Source organism: Parasteatoda tepidariorum, chromosome 2, assembly GCF_982258835.1.
Source record: "Parasteatoda tepidariorum strain Cologne lab strain chromosome 2, Ptep-v5.0, whole genome shotgun sequence".
NCBI lineage: Eukaryota > Metazoa > Arthropoda > Arachnida > Araneae > Theridiidae > Parasteatoda > Parasteatoda tepidariorum.
In genome coordinates, this window is record NC_141756.1 from 78,746,788 (window position 1) to 78,767,160 (window position 20,373).

Below are 20,373 nucleotides of genomic sequence, written 5' to 3' on the forward strand. Positions count from 1 at the left end.
TAAAAAAAATTATTTCACGTGATGACGTTCTGGTTTTGAAGAGCTGTAAAACCACTCAAAAAAAAAAAAGTTGGAACTTCAGCATTTTTCCTCGTTTATGTGAAAAAAAGAAAAAACTTCAGAAAGAGAATATAGCGTGACCAGTTTCATTGAGATATTTGTTTTCGGAAAAAGAAATTTCCGTCACCGTCTTCAAAAGAAAAGGGGGAGCCTTTTGTTATTGGTCCACGATAGATTTCCACGGGGCAGCATCAGTTGATCGCCAATTCTCCAGGTAATTCCTCTTCTCCGCAATCGTGTAATTTTAATGGAAGTCTATTTATAAATTTCCACGACCAAAGAGAAAGACATTTGCTATTTGAATAGATAAATTACGTGCTTTAAAATGTCCTATAGTAAACTCGGAGTTCTCGAACAAAAGTCTTAATTAACTTTCGAAAATAGAATGGTTGCAAAGGAATATCAGCATGCATAGCGTAAAATTATTGATAGTTTAAGAGCTCAATGGAACAAACACGTTAAAAACATTTTTTCCGTCACATTTTTAGATAAAGCAATTTGCAAAATATTTTAAGGAAAATATATTTTGCGAACAACTACTGAAAGTACCAATATAATTCAAGGTTGCACTCCTCCCTTTCGAGTTTTCAACTTACCATACTTCAACTACTAATCCTTTTTATTGAAAAACTTAAAATCAGTGTAAATCTATGAACTATTCATACGACAAATTGGCTTTGTATTAGAAAAAATATTTTTTTATGTTTCCTTTATTTCAAACAAATAAGCGTAACTTACTAAAACTATTATAATATTTCAATTGCATTATAAAAAATAGGGTAAAAATTTAGCTAACACAAAATGGGTTAGTCATTTGCACTCTTGGCAAACTTGAACAATGAATGAACTAGTGATTACCTGAAAATGGTAAACATTTTCTAAGAATCAATGAATTACCAAAAGAAAGGATTCAGCAGATAGGGGTATATAACCACACTATTAGAGGGACCAGAAAGTAATGTCGTTTCGGCGCATGAAATATTGGTTAGTCTTTAAGACCAATAAATTTTTTCTAAATAATTTTCGATTCGGCATTGAGAGGTTGTTGCTAACGAGGGTGAACACATTGATTAAAATTAAAATCTTGATAACAAATATCAAATGCACCAAAACGACATTACTTTTCGGTCCCCCTAATAAAAAAGCCGGTTTTCTTACTATGTTAGAAACGTTGACTTCAGTCTCAGAAAATTTAAAGAAAATGGAAGCAGGGTATTTGAATATGTGTGATAGCAGTGACGCCACCAGCTACATCAGAGAAAATTTCACATTGTTCGGGAATAGTTCGGGATTGATGGAAAAGCTTAGTATATTTCCAAAAGTGAAAGATAAGGTAAACAAATATAGTAGAACACAAACAAGGCCTACGGCCATAGATTCCATGATTTATTTCCGGCAAATTTTTTGAGATCCATTCTCGCCGAAGTTTCTCATTAGATGGAATATCAGAGGGAATTAAATACATCGGAATACTTTTTCCTAGAGCACATTTTTTGCATTCTTGCAGAGAAAGAGTTTCTGTGCTGTACAGTTCGTAAGAGTTTCCAAAACTACTAGAACCAATGTAAAGAACTGTGGTAATTATCGATAACATAAATAGAACATTTTTGAATGCAAAAACAATTTCTGAAAAATATTTTCGGTTAGAAAAAAATTATTAGTATATAATAAACAGAACTTTCACAATTAAAAAAATCATTTGATAGCGTTCAAAGCTTCTTTTTTTTTAATCTTATCTTTAGAAAAAAAGAAGGAAAAAAAGGGGGGGATAATTCGATACGAACAAATCATCTTTCTACCAAAGCCCATCGTATAAATTGCACTAAAAAGAAAAGCTAAACAAACTGTTTAAGTCGTTAAAGGAAAATTTTACGACTTACAATGAAAAGAACAGTTGTGGCTACCTGCAATTTACGATCTATGCAGTTTTAAAAAGTGTGAAAAAAAGAGGAAACAAATAGGCTTGAAGCTGTTAACTAGACTGAACTGAATTTTAGGTAAAATTTCTTATTTTCGTTCGATTTTTTAGAACTTCAATGAAATTTTTTTTTTCTTTAAAATGTAAAGCAATCAAATAATAGAGTCAGTAAATTTGGGTAAAAATTTATTACTGCATTTTATAAATCAGATTTTTTTTTTTAATTTACTTCAATTTTTGTTAAAATTCATGAAAGCTTTGATTACATAAATGAAAAAAAAAGATCCCATGAAAGGGTTTTGATTACATAAATGAAGAAAAGATACCAATGAAAGAGTTAGCTACAAAAATGGAAAAAAAAGATCAATGAAAGGGTTTGATTACAAAAATGAAATAAAAAAAGATCTTAATGAAAGGGTTTGATTGCATAAATGAAAAAAAAAAGATCCCATGAAAGAGTTTGATTACATAAATGAAAAAAAAAGAGATCCCAATGAAAGGGTTTGATTACATAAATGAAGAAAAGATACCAATGAAAGAGTTTGACTACAAAAATGAAAAAAAAAAAATATCCCAATGAAAGGGTTTGATTACATAAATGAAGAAAAGATACCAATGAAAGAGTTTGACTACAAAAATGAAAAAAAAAGAGATCCCAATGAAAGGGTTTGATTACATAAATGAAGAAAAGATACCAATGAAAGAGTTTGACTACAAAAATGAAAAAAAAAAAGATCCCAATGAAAGGGTTTGATTACATAAATGAAGAAAAGATACCAATGAAAGAGTTTGACTACAAAAATGAAAAAAAAAAAGATCCCAATGAAAGGGTTTGATTACATAAATGAAGAAAAGATACCAATGAAAGGGGTTGATTACATAAATGAAAAAAAAAGATGAAAAAGAAAGAAAGGTGGAGATGGTCAGGGAAAGTTCTAAATATTCCTTAAATCCTCTTTATTTAATTTTCACAAATAAACTGATAATGACTAACAAATTCTATTTAGCAGTATCTTCTGATCTAATTAAAATACAAGGCCATCACCCAATCACAATTTGAGATAATAAAGCGTGCGGTATTTTAGACTCTCTATTAATTTTGTGGTGACAAAATCAGGCCAATACAATTCTGCAACCAACGATTTTTATTAGTAGTTAAATAGTATACAGTTGCTTGTGCTTTGATAAGCATCTTCGTTTTAATACAATTAACGTTAAAATAATTTTTTTTGCGTTGTCCAAATTTATTTTCATCAGCTTAAACAGTAGTAAATCTATATTTAAAAAAAACTGAGAGAGGTGTAGTTTTAAGGTACGTACTAAAAACCACAAAACGCAGAATTTTATTGCATTAAAGTTTTGAGGAAATATTCATAGAAGTTCTAAAAATTATCTAGCGCTATTTCTCCTAATCTAATAAAGCAATCCCTTTATTTCCTGCCTTTTTTTTTCCTTTTTGGAAAATTATAGTGCTGTTTGATAATAGTATACAATCAAAAGTTTGTGAAATACAAAAATACCAAGAAAGCACAAATTAAAAATTGAACCTAAAATCCAATATAGCGAGGGTAGAGGTCTCTTAACAGTAAAAGTTAGTAAAGGGATCAAGAAGTGTAGTTTTCTCTTGCGCGTTAAGGATTCGTAATTTTGATCATTTCTCATAAAATTTATTTGTAGATATACAAACACAGAAATTATAAATTCAGTTACATATAAGCACAGAAATTTAAATTTATGGCCACAGGGGCGGATCCAGAAATTTTTCCTGGGGGGGGGGGGTCATAGACTCATATCCCCCACCCCACAATTAATTTTTTTACAAAAAAAATTTTTTAATATTTTTTTTTAAAAAAAAAACTGGAGTTTTTAATGCTCGTCTTCTCATTTATTTTTTTCATAATGAACAATAGAGCAATACATAAATAATTCAAGTATTCAAAATATTTAAATAATAAATGCAACGCGTTTTTTAGAAACTTTGGCAAACACAATCTATGGTTAAACCTGTTGAAGCGCGATTCGAGCGCTTCAACATTATTAATGTTTACAATGAAGCTATGACGAATTTCATTTTAATCTTTTGGATTATGATTATTGAAACAGTGAAGAACATAATTAGATGGAGGAAAAAAAATCGATTTTTCCGACCTACCTAGGTGTATATGCCCCCTTAAATAATTTCTAAAATATTTTACTTCTTTTCTATTCTATTAAAAAATAATTATTATTTTTTTAATTATTTTTTCAATTTTGGAGGGGGAGTCATGACCCCCCCCCCCTCTGGATCCGCCACTACATGGCCAAATCTTTATAGTAGGTAAAACTTTGGAAATTCAACCGCCTTTCCCGCCAAATGATAATAGTTTAAAAATTCCAATTAATTTCTGGAAATATGCGAAATGATTTCTTTTTTCATAAATGAATCTAAATTCCAAAAATATTTTAACATTCATGATAGCTTTGATAAAAAAAAACTGGCTTTATGAAGGTTTATCATTTCGGAGAGAAAAAAATCTTAATAATCTTTCATGAGCAATATAGGAAACACGTTTAAGGTAGAAAGCTGAAAAAAACCCTACATTAAACCTTTAAATATGTTATAGAGAATTCTGATAAAAATTACACAGTTGTTAGATATTATAATCGTTTCAAACCACATAAAAAAAAATCACCAAAATGAAATGAGATCATATTTTTTATTAGAATAGAAAGTCATTAAAAAAGAAAATTACGAACTATAAGTCACTCACAACAGAAAACGCGATGACGTATCGCATACGTCATCACTCAACTACGTCATCAGTTTCACGTGCAAATTGATAATTCTTTTGCTTCCGAAAAGCACTCATATAAGTGTGTGCATTTGGAGAATTGATGAATCGCCTACTTCCAGGTCCAGAGAATTTTAGATACATGACTCAAAAATTTTATAGCGCTGTCTATGAACGCGGTTGCTATTGTTTCCCAATGCCAGACGTCTTTTTACATTTGAATTACTTCCGCTAGTTCTAGAATTCTGGAAAACGATTTGACGTTTTCGTAAGTGGTTTTAATATAATGCATTACACAACAAGAATTAATGAAATTGACTTCAAAATAGACACGCATCATTAAAAATAATTAAAGGAGTTTCGAGTATAAAATATACTTCTTTGTTTCTTCAAATAGTCCGAACATAAATAAGAAAAATGTTTAGAAATTATTTCTTGAAAGAAAAAAAAAAGAAAAAAGAACTCGTTAGTGGATGAAAGAAACAAATTGAAAAGCAAATCAATCGTTTGTTACGTCTATGCACCTTTCACAAAAATTTTTATTTAGTAAGCAATGCTGCTTTAGTAAGTAATATTTAGTTAGCAATGTAGTTTTGTGAAATACAGTAACAAAAATGATTAACTTAATCAATAATCCAATGAAGATATTTAATTTGATAGAAAAAAATGAATATTAAAAAAAACTTGAAAGAAGAAAAACATTCGAAATAGAAATCATATCTTTTAACACGTTTTTGTTTTAAATACAACGTATTTTTATCTAAAAGTAGACCGTACTAAATTCAATATCCTTGCGTTTTTCGCATTTTAAGTCAATTCGCTATTGTCATTTCAACAAAGGTATATTGTAAAAATTTCGACAATATTTTTTTTATTGGAATTTATTTTTACAAGTAAGATGTAAAGCGGAACAATTTTACGAATATAAATAAAATCCGCTTAAAAAAGAAGCAATTATCTTTTTTATTTTATCCTTTTCTTCATTTAAGTTTAGTGTGTTATTTCAAGTCAGAAAGTGTTTTAAATTTCGATTGGTGATAATAGAGACAAAAATTTTGTTAGCAACATCTAATGAAAAATTATAAATCGCCTTGTCATTCGGCACCGAGCTCCTATTGAAAGAGCACTCTAGCAAATCGGAAAGAGGTCGAAATTCTGTTACAAGCAAGCAAGCAAGAAATGGTTTAAACTTGTATTGCCATAACAATATAAAGCTTCATTTAAAATTTAAGCGCTCCAGGCACACAGAAAGCAGTAGAAATATTTCGAGATATTATCGTAAAAAGCTATGTTTGTGGCTACCAAGAAATGATTATAACTTATATTCCGCCGTGCAAATGAAATAAAAACAACGAAAGGGTTTCACGATAGATTTCGGGAAAGGAGGATTGACAGCTACTATTTTCTTCCTATCGCTATTGCTATTAACGATATTTTAAAAACCTATAAAAAAAAATTTTTTTTTTTTTGGCAATAAGAAACTTAATCATACAAAAATACCAAATATAAAAACCTCAAATCTGATTTTTTTTTCTTTTATACGCTGATTTTTTTTCCATGGCAGTATTATTCAGCACTCACATCTCCAAGAGAGAAGATCAGAGGTTCTCAAAAGGTGTTCCGCGGAACCCTGAAGTTTCGCAGAAGAGACATAGGGGTTCCCAGAGCAAGGATTTTTCATCCTACGCATACTCTGAAAACAATTCAGAGCTAGACTAGAAGGAGCTTTAGACCAGCGAGTCTAATTTTAATTAAAATATAATTTTAAGACTATTATTGATAAAACGACGAAAAAATTCTGTTCTTCACATTAAATATTTTAAAAATCTTGAGTAATCTTTCTTTGGTTAGTTTCTTCGGTTAGTCAAACATTTAGGGTTTCATAGCAAAAAAAAATTAAAATTGTGAACCGCTGCTCTAGATAGTTTTAAAGAGCAAGATAGAATCGTCACATATACGAAAACAAGTTAATAAAATCCCCGTCCCCTCCTAAACAAGATATCAGCTTTAAACACTTACAGGAAACGTCTACAATCTATAAGTAAATATGGATCAATTGCGTAATTTAACAAAAGCTCGGCAATACAATACTTAAAAAAAATTATGTAAGATGATATTCAGTGGAGGCTGTGCAAAACAATCAAAAATAAACATTTAAAACAATTTCATAACATTTATCACTTGAATGTAAAAAAAAAAAAAAAAAGTAGCATTCAAATCTTATCAATAAACCGGAAACTAGGTTTCCAAGCCTCAAAATTTTATTTTATCAGAAAACTGCAATATAAAGCAATCTTCTTCGTTCAATGAAATCTTATCTTCGCTCGATTGTTATTTCCTGAGTTCAGAACCTCCACAGATTGTTATCCGAACCAAGTAAGTACACAGAAAGTCAAGGTAGTCAAACGCTTCTGAAAAATTTGTCATTTAGAGAAAAGTTGCAACAACTACAACAAATTAACCCAAGAGATGTAACAGAATGACTGACAGTTTAAGTTCTAAATCATTGCCAGTTGCAGATACATTTCCTATGACAAATTAAAATTAGTTCTTTTTTTCCCTTTTTTTTTTAATTGGTTTACCTCTACAAATGAGAGATGAGCCTTGGTGTACTCGTCTCCATATGAGGTGATCCGGGTAAGAATTCCAGTGGTGGCTAGTGGATACGAATTCCGCATCCAGCTAGTACCGACCACAATTCTGACGCAAAATATTATCCTCACTGGTAGACGGATCATGAGTTAGAGTCCCTTTGCTGTCGGACTAACAGTAGGAGGTTTTCGTGGTTTATCTCTCCATAGAACAAAAATAAGCGTTAGTTACATCAAAAAGTCCACCACGAAGGCAAATTTATCCGAATACTCGATCCAAGAGTTTACTTGTTTTCTGGATTGGGTTCAAAATTACACGGCTACGGGGAGTTAAACATTGGTAGTCGCAAACTCAAAATTGGGTCAGCTGTTCAAAGACACGTATTAATAATAAATGAGACATGCTTAGCAAGGGCTCGTACTCGGTATTTTAACCCTCTAATGGTCCCGTGAAAATGTGCAATTCAAATTGCAAGTATTATCGCTTGACAAATCTTGCCCCACTAATTTTACCGGAACCCCAATTCATAGATAGGAAATTGTATAGGGGACAGTTTTCAAAAACATGTCCATTTGCAAATCCGTCAAAGGTTAAAATAGTTTTCGGGCTTCTTCTTTGACGAGCGATGCTAAATTGTTCATTTTAAATCGGCCTTTTCAGTTATATGGAAATTACGTTTAGAGTTGAGTGTTATGCAAACTCACAACACATATTAAAAGAAAAACATTGAATGCATTTTTCTTGTCTAATGAACTCAGTAATTTCCACAAGATGCACATTTTCCATAACACCATTTCAAGGAGTTTAAATCAAACGAAAACTTCAAAATAAAATAAATAGTCGTTTTTAATTTAAGTTACGAAAGTCAAGCCAAACAATTTTACAAATATTGATAAAACAAGAGCAATCAGGATTCTACATTAAAAATTCTATAAAAAAAAAAATCGTACCATTTAGTAACAAGCCTCTGTTTAAAGTTTATATACCACAAAAGAGTTTTCATTTCTTTATTCACGTTTAATTCCTTCAATGCAGTGAATGCTAGTTGCGTATGCACAACTTTAAACCAATACTATGTTCGTTAATTAAATCTCAGATTGATGTTATTTGGAAAATAAAATAATGAAAATAAAAATTTCAGTAATGAATCCCAAGATAGAGAATACACCACGACACAAGTAATTAACTCATTAAAAGTGAATATTTTTTTCATCAAACAAAATAAATCAGAAGAAATGCAATGTTTAATATGAAAAAAAAATTCTGATTTAGAATTGTATTTACTAATTGTGCGAAGAGCATCGTAAACTAATTTCCAAATTGCATTTAAAAAAATTATCAGTCAATACAAATGAACTATATTTACAAGACTTAGAAACCTGTGTTTACAGTAATCTTCATTATACGTTTTTGGTAAATGAGAAATAATTAACAAAAGATGTAATAATATGCTTAAAGAAACGTAGACATTATACTTTTTTTACTTGCAATGCCCGCCCGATTGACAGTACTCATTCAGATATCAGTAGGACAGATTAGTTGGCCACTCTTTCAGGGGCACCATATTAGGTGGGCCAACGTTACTCCCCCAGTAAGGACAAATAGTACAATGAATGATAGAACATCCACGCCTTGTCCAGGATTGGAACCCAGGACCTTTCTGAAGTGAGGTCAGCTCCCTGACTACCACACATGAAAAATATTTGTTTTTGGAATAAAAAAGTCGCTAAAACTGAAGGTAAGGAGTTTTGAAAATTATTTTAATACACTATTTTAAATACTAAAACGTTTTCAGGAAATTTTTGCACATTATACAACAAAAAATAAAACAAATATTAGGGGGACTGGAAAGTCGTTTCGTCGAAATGTCGTTTCGGGGCATTAAATATTCGTTAATCTTAAAAACAAATTCATTTTTTTTCGATCCGGCATTGAAAGGTTGTTGCTAGCGAGGGTGAATGCACTATTGATCCAAAATAAAACCGTGATAACAAATATCAAATGCGCCGAAACGACATTACTTTTCGGTCCCCTTACTAGACTAACAAAGTACACTCGATTTTCGTAAAAGATCATGAAAGTGTCGTATAAAAGCTGTAACAATTAGTACTTATGCAGTTTCATTCGTTGAAATCCTAATTTTTTTAACACATATACAGATTGTTAACTTATGTATGCGCAACACTGTAACAATTAGTACTTATGCAATTTCATTCGTTGAAATCACACTTTTTTTAAGCACATATACAGATTGTTAACTTATGTATGCGCAACATCGGATATTTAAACAATACTGAAAGGGCTTGAAAACAAGATAGTATAACACAAATTCGAGAAGCATTTCCAAATTTTTCCTATCAACACACTTACAGAAAAATTTAGTTAGGCATACATACAATCCAGCTTATTAGAGACTATGACTTTTTACCTATGAGTTTTGAAGAGAATTTATGTAATGTTAGTCTTTAATAAGAAAATGACGCCAAAAAGCTACAAAAAAAAAATTCTATAAACTAATATAAATACCGTTCGATAACTCAAAAACATCTCAAGTAGACTTCAAATATTTTCATACCTGTCTGGAAAAATTCTCGGTTTCCGATGATGAACTAAGGAAGCAATAATTATTTACCTAAAGCTTAACATCAATATCAGATGATTGAGTGAAGGAAGAAAAAAAAATAGATTGTCCTGAACAGTCTTAAATGAACAAGTGTTATCGAACGGAAGTCTTCTAGGGAAAGAAATAACAAACATATTGAACAGCAAGCGATGAAGATAACATCTCCCCCCTCCCTAATACAAATGACGTCAAGATACAAAAGAACTTCAAACACTGATATGACTTATTGCCAGAAACATAAGAAACTAGATTACGTTTAATGAGGTATCTAGTTCAACTTTCTAAAGTCCTATTTATCCCCGCAAATTCGAAAAACTCAGGGGCTCCACCCCCTTGTCGCTTTGATTACCTACTCTCAAGAATGCTAGGAAAAAATTTTATTTGTTGACAATTAATCTATGTCTAATCATTATTCATTTGAAATTCATTGTCTAATCATTATTCATATTCATTATTAATTTTTTTTTAGTATATTAACAACAGTAAGAAATTTTATTTCTTAATTGTAAATTATTTCTAATTTAATATTGTAATTTATTATTTATTATTATAATTATTTATTAATTATTTTTAGTATTATTATAATTATTATAATTATTATAATTATTAATATAATTATTATTATAATTATTATAATTATTAATATAATTATTATTATAATTATTATAATTATTATTAATATAATTATTATTATAGTTATTATAATTTTTATAATAATTATTTATTAATTATTATTATAATTATTTATTAATTATTATTAGAATTATTAGAATTATTATAATTATTTATTAATTATTAGAATTATTATAATTATTTATTAATTATTATTATAATTATTTATTAATTATTATTATATTTATTATTATTATATTCATTAATTATTATTATTATTTATTAATTATTATATTTAGTAATTATTATTACATTTATTAATTATAACATTTATTAATTATTACTATAATTACATTATATTAAAATTTTAAATCGTTATTTTTTGATAGTTGGCTGAACATAGTTTTAACATAAAATTTATTATAAAAGTAAATTTAATTTACTGTTTCAAATTTTAAAAGGATAACTAAATATCTTTATTATAAAGTGCTGCGCAATAAGGTAATACCATGCGATTATTTTATAATAAAAGAACACTTTTAGTTTTTAACCGTTTAATTTTCAATAATCAAAATCTACTATAATGTAATATAATATCAGAGAAAATATAAAGAAGGGATGGTAAATACGGGTAATTACCTTGGAATGATGATAAACAAATAATTGATCAGTAAATACTGTGATAACTTTTATTAATTTTATGCTGACAACTGCCTAAGATATCTAGATCTTCTTTGCATATTGATGATGCCCATTTCAAGTGATTTTCTGTCGAAAAAAAAACGATAACATCTTTTTCTGGCATAAAAAAAAATAATAAAAAACGAACGACAGCATTGAGCGAATTTAAAAATTAATAACATTAATAACATGTATTTTCATAAGCGTTCTGACGGCAGTGGGTTGAAAGGGGTCCTAAAATTTACCCAGTGTCAATGATTGGAAAAACACCTTTTGATTAGTTAAGATAATTTCAGCAATGAATTTTTATTGTAAATAATTAAGAGTTAATCATCACCATATTTGACACAACAGGTCAAGGTGGACCAAGACCTTCTACTGAAGATTCAATCAGGACAACCTATGTTTTGGCCTTTCTCTTTTTCAACTAGTGAAGGGTCATGACCCAAAAATCTTTTTCATCCATTCTGACGATTTGAGCATCGCAGTTCATTCTTTTAATATAAACAAGCTAGATGAAAAAGGACTCTTTAAAAATTTTATAAATTCTGAGTCCTTTGCAAAAAGCCATTTTGTTTGACTACGCGAAGAAAACGCCTGAGTACCTTTCTTTCTAAAATCGCTATTTTGAAAGATTATCTCCATTATTATCTCCAATTTCAGTTAAGAGACCAGTTTTCTAAACCATATAATAAGGACTGGCCTAATGAGAGTTTTATAGATTAATTAGAGTTAAGAGAGATTTAATTAAACACCAAAGCTTAATAAACCATTTTTGTTTATTTTATAATGAAGATAAAAAAAAAATAATAAACTTCAGTTTACTAAGTTAGAAAAAAATATATCTTTTAGAGGCAATCAAAAGCTAAGTTTCTAAAAATTGAGCTTTAATTTTATTTAGTTTGAAAAAGTATTTTTGCTTATCAAGTCATTTTTAGAAGAAAAAAGCTTTTAAATTATGTTACATTGAATAAATTTTAAATTTTCAGTTTAGTACCAAACTTTTACTCTTTGAACTATAATCCTCAAGGCAGACTCACTAATAATATATATTTTATTACCTTTATTTATTCCAATATATTTAAATACCGAAACTATTTTTTCTAATCACTTTTTGTTTTTCATTCTTGCATTATACGGAGAGACGTAACACTTTAACGTAACTTTACATCCTTAGATAACTGCAGACAGTTTGATGATTTTTAATCTGTGAACCGCTTTTTGATCATATATTTATCGCTATTGAATAAATTTAATCGCTTTTGAATGAATGAATGAATGAAACTAGTTAGGAGTAGCAACAAACTTTCACCAATAAAGATTTTTATCAATGACCCTGTACCGTCATATTTGTGATTAATTTTCCAGTAAAATTTTCATTCGTTGAATAAATTAAACAAAAACAAAATTTAATTAAAATGTTTTCAAATTTTCATATTTTTGTATTATGTTAAATCAAAATAATTTTTGTCACTTACAAGGGAAACTAGGGAAGTGTGACTCGCCAATTTTGAACTAAACTGGTGGGATGTATGCCTTATAAGGAATAATTTTAGGGGGCAACATTCGTTTCGGCCCATAGAAGGTCCTGTGAGAGATAAGAAATATATAGAAAAATCGGTATTTTATTACTTCAATGCAGTCTATTAGTTATTGTAATTGTCTCATAATCTAATTAATTTGTAATTAATTTGTAAATTGATTAATTTGCTAATTAATAAATTAATTAACATTCGTTTTGGCCCATAGAAGGTCCTGTGAGAGATATAAAATAATTCAATATGCAGAAAAATCGGTATTTTATTACTTCAATGCAGACTATTAGTTATTGTAATTGTCTCAATCCAATTAATTTGTAATTAATTGGATAATTAATTAATTTGCTAATTAATAAATTAATCAGAAAATTAATTATTAATTAATTGTTAATTAATTATTAATAATTAATTGATTTGCAATTAAATACTCCAATTAATTTGGAAAGTTTTTTGGAAAAAATATTAAAAAAAATTGGTGTAAATTTTTTTTTAAATTAACCTAACACGTTTTTCAGAAAAACTACAGACATATAAAATTTTCGAAATCAATTTTGACAATAAATATGCATTATATAGTACGTGAAAGTACCACAAAATTAATTGGAGTATGAGACAATTACAATAACTAATAGTCTGCATTGAAGTAATAAAATACCGATTTTTCTACATATTGAATTATTTTTCATCTCTCACAGGACCTTCTATGGGCCGAAACGAATGTTGCCCCCTAAAATTATTCCTCATAAGGCATACATCCCACTAGTTTATTTCAAAATTGGCGAGTCACACTTCCCTAGTTTCCCTTGTTAGCTAATTATAAGAACAATTTATTTATTAGTCTTTTTTTTCCATTTCTGAAGAAAGCACATTTTTCGTAGCCAGCGCACTTTGTTTCGATTACACACATATAAAGCTAGTAAATTTTTTAAAATATTTAACAAGCTTTTATTGTGATGGTATTGAGCACGAAAAACTGAACAAGATGCCAAATACCAATAATTATTGAAGGTTAATAATACAAAATCCCATTACCAAAAGTTATTTACTCATGAAAAAACTAACCGTAACTGTATAGTACAATTTTTAACTGAGTCCCGTTTGGCAACAAGAAACATCTGGAAGAAAATAGAATTATAAACCTTATACAGATATAATTATTCCATTTAAAATGTAATCATTCGCGTGTCTTCCTAAAAAAAAAAAAAAAAAAAAATCTGAATGTGTAATTTTTTTATAAATATATATATACATAAATATATTATCTACATTGCATTTCGTTTCGGTTGTAAAATTGAAGGAAAAAAAAATTCCTAACAAAGAAAAAGGCACGCGAAATAGCTATTAAAACTAATAAATTTTTCGTGTCGCATGAAGAGAACAGTTACATGCCATTCCTTATACTCTCGTGAATTCTTTTTTAAATAGGATTTTAATATGAAATAGATATATTGTTTTCAAAGCAGCGTCGAACGAAAATAAAACTACGACTAAAATTACATGAATAAAAAATTACAGAATAAAATTCAAGGACGAAAGCTGGGCTCAAATGTTTACTTGAAAAAATTTTAAGCCTTAGAATGGGAGATAACAAGTATTTTTCTGTAACCGATATTTTGTATCAGTTACAGATGGGTACCTGTTCCGAAAGTAACTTGTTACTGCCAAAAGTCTATTATAAATACTAGACGAGTTGTGATTGTATTGTGCTGTCAAAAGCTCTATTTTTTTCTTCCTTTTAGTTTGTTCTAACTACATTATTTCATTGTTTGAGTAGTTCAAAATAAAAACTACAACCAAGGAATCTGTTGACAGACGATTACGAACCATCTATAGTTCTAGCATAATGAGCAGCGTTAATGGTATTCTTTTTCATACGCAACATTTTACAAAAATAGTAATGAGACTATTTCCTTATACGAAAAATAGTCAAGCAACTTATAAAATTTGCCAAGGCTGATGTCCAATTTTGCGATAATTATGGTAAATTGCATCGTAACAGTTGTTACATGTAAATTAGAATTAGCTGTTATGACTTGTCATTATTGTTGAACTGTAAGAATGGCAAAGAGTTTGTGTTATGTGTTGAAATTTTATATTATTAGCAGGAAAAAATATTTTAAAACATTGAAAATGGAGGTCATAACCTTAATCTTAAAAATACGGTTTTCGTATACAGCACATACACCACTTAGTACCATAACTTCAGTACATAGCGGAACGGGTTAAGAACTGCCCCCACATAGTTATAATTTAAAATATAAACAACTCAAATTGTACGAAATGAATGATCTCACAAAATTGAAGTAGAAAGTTATATTTGTTAATGTAAAAACTTCATTAGCTTTAAATATGATAAAGTTGAAAAACGTAGATATGTTTCTAACGCTTGAAAACAGGCACCCATTATCAAGACTCGCTAAAATTTAATTTCAAGATACAGAATTGAAGAAAAAAATTTAAATTTGACAACGAATACATAAAAAAGTAACAATGAAATACTAAATTAGAAAAAAACTCAGTAGCCGAGAGAGAGAGACAAATCGAGCAGACTGCATTTCCAAGCTCTATGGAGAAACTCATGTTGTTAACTGTTGAGAATTTGCATTCATATGAATGAGACAAGGTTTAGGAGATAAAAGACGAGTTGATGTAACAGAACTGGAAAACATTCAAAGTTAAATTTATAGCAGTTTGAATTCTTGAACTACGATGTTTTTAATCAAATACTTAATTTTGAAAAGAAAAAATAAATAAAAGGCAAAAATAGATCACTTCATAGTGAACGAGCAGACGATAACCAAAGTTCTTCAGGATTAAATCTCGATTTTGACGATAACCACGTTTCTTATAGCTCTTAGGGAGTAAAATCACTTTTAATTTATTTATTTTTTTTCCCTTCTCGTAACGCAGCGTTTCTCAAACTTATGACTTTTGTGTACCCTTTCTAAAATTTTTTGTAAAGCTATGTACCACTAATGAAAGAATGAATGTATTTTTTACTATAAAAAAAATTGCACAAAAGTTAAAAATCACAACTGGCTGTTGACACCACTGATTATTAACTGTTAAATATGCAAAAATAGCCAATAGAAAAATACGTTAAAGCAATCGTGGCTAGCTTTGTTTTTAAATAAAAATTTTAAATTTTCGTTTGTTGCAAGATATTTTCGCATAAGAACGCGTACCCCCGCTAAACTGTTCCCGTACCCCTGGGGGTACACGTACCACACTTTGGCAAACACTGTAGTAAATGCTTAAAATAGTCTATTACGAAATGAAGGTAAACTCTCGACATTTCACCAGCAATTAATAAATATAAGTTGACTTAAAATTTTTAAATAAAATTTTCGCATTTAAATTCTTATGGAATTTCATAAACGAACTCTAGTTTACTTAGATTCATTCAGACATTCCTTCTCTTAACATAAACAAGACTGAATAAAGCCGGAATGCAAGGAAATAGCAATTCAGCTCAACTTTTAAAAGTTGCCGCACTACAATAATATTCTCGCTTGTAAAATCGCGTGACCGAATTTATTCGCAAACCCTAACTTTAGTGCCACGCAGCCAAGACGAGCACTTAATAATGAGAAACAAAGAATTTTACTAAAATTAACTTTTAACTTATGTACTGCTTAAACGTATGTGGATTCCTGGTCGTTTCTGAACTTTTTTAAACGACAATTTTGTCGTTTTAAGGTGGCAATAAAAGAAATAGACATAAGTACTTGGAGCATAAAGTTCTTAATTACTATAAAGCTTAAGAAAGCCTGACGAAACCGAGACAAGCCAAAATATGGGAAGGCACAAATAGCTTCCTAATTCGTACAGAAAAAGTCTCTTTTTACTGAAGTAGAAGTCAAGAATTTTTATCGATCCATTTTCCCCCCCTAAATATTTAATGAGTTATATGTCATTTAAAAAAATGTAATTTAATTTTGCACTTGTGTTTTAAATTTCCAACTATTTTGCTTTACTTTTAACTGCAATTGATAGAAAAATGAAAAAATTCTTTTGAAAAATTGTGAATCTTTCAATCAGGATAAATTCATACGAACATTGCAGTAAGTCGAATATATAGACGCAACTTAAAGTGAAGAATTAATACCATTAACGAATGATTAATGCTTAATAATTCCACCCTTTTTTTCAGTTTGGATTTAGAATAATTATATAATAATTATAAAATTTTTAAAGCATATAATCCAAGAATAAATATAATTTGTGGGCGAATGACCCATAACGATAAGTATAAATGTAATGAAACATAACATGATGGCACATAAAAAAATATATATGTAAATCATGAAAATTAACGATTTAACTTAAAATAAATATTAATTTAATAAATCATTTAAGTAATATTCATAAAGTAAATTTTACGTTTGTGTTTTTCTAACTTTCAGCTTTTATGCTTTAATTTTAATTGAAGTTGCTTACAAAATAAAAATAATTATTTTGAAAAACTATAATGAATCTTTCAATATCAGGACATTGATTCATACGATTCAATATCAATTCATACGAACATTGCAGTACTAAGACGCATTTCAAAAACTAATAACAATGAATAATTTTTATTCATACTTAAAAATTCCGCAATATCTTTTTTTCAGAATGGATTTATTGCTATAAAATTTTTAAGGTGTAATAAATATAATTTATGGCTGACAGACACATAATGATAAATATAAATGCAATGTAACATAACAGCGCATACGAAATATAACGTAATGTAATTCACAAAAAATAACGACTTAAACATTTTATCAAATTTAAAAAGGAAAAATAAATATTCATGCAAGTAATCCCTCAAATAAAACATCTCTTTTAAAACCCAATTGCTCATAGCAGGGTGTTTTCGTTACTCAGCAAGTTGTTCTGGGATTGTCTTTGTCGTTCGTAAAAGCAGGGGAGGAACCACTCCCCTGTATGGATGTTTCTCAACAAAGGTAACTAAGTCGGCAAAGAAAGTGGAACAGAGGTTAGGTCAAGGAATAAGACGATTATTCAAATTTGAACAGCTACCTTGAACTGGTACAGTTATGCAAATCAAATCGCCTTAAAGGGAAAAATCTCTTCAACATTTCGTGATCATAATAAATTACAACAGAAATACTCATGCTTTTTGAATTATATCACTAACTGATGTGATAATATTCATGAGATTGCTCGTGTTGTAGTGAATCAATTCATAATGAACATACCTATTTTAATGCATATTTATTTAATTTCTGAAAAATATTTAAAATACTAAAGGAAATCAGTATACTAGTTTCTTAAACAGTTCAAACAATTTTATTAATTAAATTTTAACGCCATTGGTGCTTAGTTTCTCAAGATAGAAATCGATATAAAAAATTTTTTCCTCGAGATAAAAAATGCATTTTTCAATTCTCCCATATATATGGATTTAAAATACGCAAGAAAAAAAATACACAATTTTAGTCAACAAAATGAGCAGTTAGAGGGTTAATGCGCATTTTTGAATAATACCACTGACTAATGCGTAAAAATTTCAGTTACTTTCAATTGAAAAATAAATGTGTAAGATTTTTTTTTTATTATATTAAATTCTTTAAATGGTATAATTTACATTTTGACATCAAACTCCACCAACCTTATTCGATAGTTTTCACCGATTTGCTGAGCTAGAATAATTTAAATATTTTTCTTTTACAATATTGTTTCCCATGATTTTTTATCTACTTTACCTGGCAGTAAATATAGATTTTAACTTTAAAAACTTTATACAACTCTTTGACATAACTATATTTTACACACACATTTATTTAAGATTTAAAAATACTAAAGTTAAAAATTTTAGATAAACCAATATATAGATTTTATTAATTTAAAAACAATACTTCACAATGAACTTAAAATTTATTCAAATAAAAAAAAAATTTGTTAAATCCAAATTATTGAATAAATTTAAACGCACTAAAAAGGACAATAAAAAGGGGATGTATTATGCAATAATATGCACATCCTGCAATAATATACATATTGATTGAAAATACTAAAATTGCTAATTTTATATCTATCAATTCATAAATAATTTTATACATTCATAATGGTTGACCAATAAATTTATGATTCATTTAAAAAAAAAATCGCGTTAAGTCCAAACTAAAAATTCAAACGCATGGAAGAAGTAATAAAATGAAATACATTAAAATCTAGCTATTTATTTTATTTTATTTTTTTATTATTTTGAGTGAAACTATTCATGAAACCACACAGCGTATAAATCCAACGCCTCCATTGTTTTAATTTCCATTCCTCACATCAAATCAAACCATTTACGAAAAATTCTCATTAATACTACCGCAAGACAGCAAATGAATTTTCCTGTCTTTTGTAAGACACATAATAGAAAAATGTCGGATCGTTAACTTTCGTTTAAGGTCACCTGGAAAAAAAATAAACAGTCATCGCTATATGTGTTTCAAAGCACCAACACCTCCGCGATAAAAGCTAGACCGGTTATTACGAAATCGGATGCGATTAAAAGCCCACCATATTACGCAATACCAATAACAACTAAAAATGATAAATTTAAGCCAATTGTAGTTAGTAAGCGTGACCTAAAGCACAAATAAGTATAGAAAAAATAAATTCGATTTGTTACAATATCACGATTTTCAAATTACTCAGGCTTGCATACGATATAAAAAGAGACTTTCAATCTTGACTTTGCACGCCTAGCAAACCTTTTCATTCAATTGTATTCGGGAACTTTATTGAACAAGGTATATTTCGAAAATTGGTATTGGCATATTGGAATATTTAAACAAAAATTCTAAATGTTAATATTTAATAACATAGCTACAAACAGATAAAATTATCCGTTGAGCAGGTTTAAAATGCAGACAAACAATTAATATATTCTTGAATCATATTAATTATAGTTTATTAATGATATTATTTACGTAGTGTGATAATTATGCTCATTGTAAATTAGCATAATTATCGTACATACATTAGCTATTTCATTTAACACGAATACTCGATATTTCAGTCATGTGCATTAGATTGTTTTGATCCTTTTGGAAGTTTTATTTATTTTTATAAATTTTAAAAAAATATATCATTCTACATGAAAATGTATTGCTATTTGTAATATACTTTGAAATTAATTTTAAAAATAAATTATAACTTTTGCATTGTCTCGTGAAGATTTATTAAGTATGTGGAGATAGATATAAAAGATTTAATGAATCTATCACCAACATATTTTCGAAAAAATTAAAAATATTATTAAAAAAATTACAAAGCAATTTTAATATTTATATATAAAAATCATTCATAAATAAAAAAAAACACAATTATTTATAGATAAAAATCAAAATAAGAAAATTTCACTACGTACAACAGTTAAAACAATTAGCGAATAATAGATTAATTTTCGCATTTTTAATGATGCATCAATCTTTATGGAAGTTCCAATTCTACCCTATTTTAATCGTTTTTATCAAATTAAAGGCTAACGCACCGTCCACATTTACAAAATGACCATAACCCAAATGAAATTTAACAACACACATATTCGATAACTCTCGTTCCTGATAAAAT

General features: G+C 28.4%; 1 protein-coding gene across 10 annotated transcripts in view; it reads right to left on the reverse strand.

Moving 5' to 3' along the window:
- Window positions 1-20,373, reverse strand: part of LOC107436424 (plasma membrane calcium-transporting ATPase 2) — a 180,370-nt gene that overhangs the window by 148,051 nt on the left and 11,946 nt on the right. Inside the window, exon 1 of one of the 10 annotated variants that reach the window (XM_087157565.1) lies at window positions 9,917-10,084. The exons of the other annotated variants lie outside the window; for them this stretch is intronic. The gene's annotated coding sequence lies outside the window, so the exon portion shown is untranslated. Of the gene's footprint in view, window positions 1-9,916; window positions 10,085-20,373 lie in introns of those variants that run through there. 10 annotated transcript variants of the gene reach the window in all.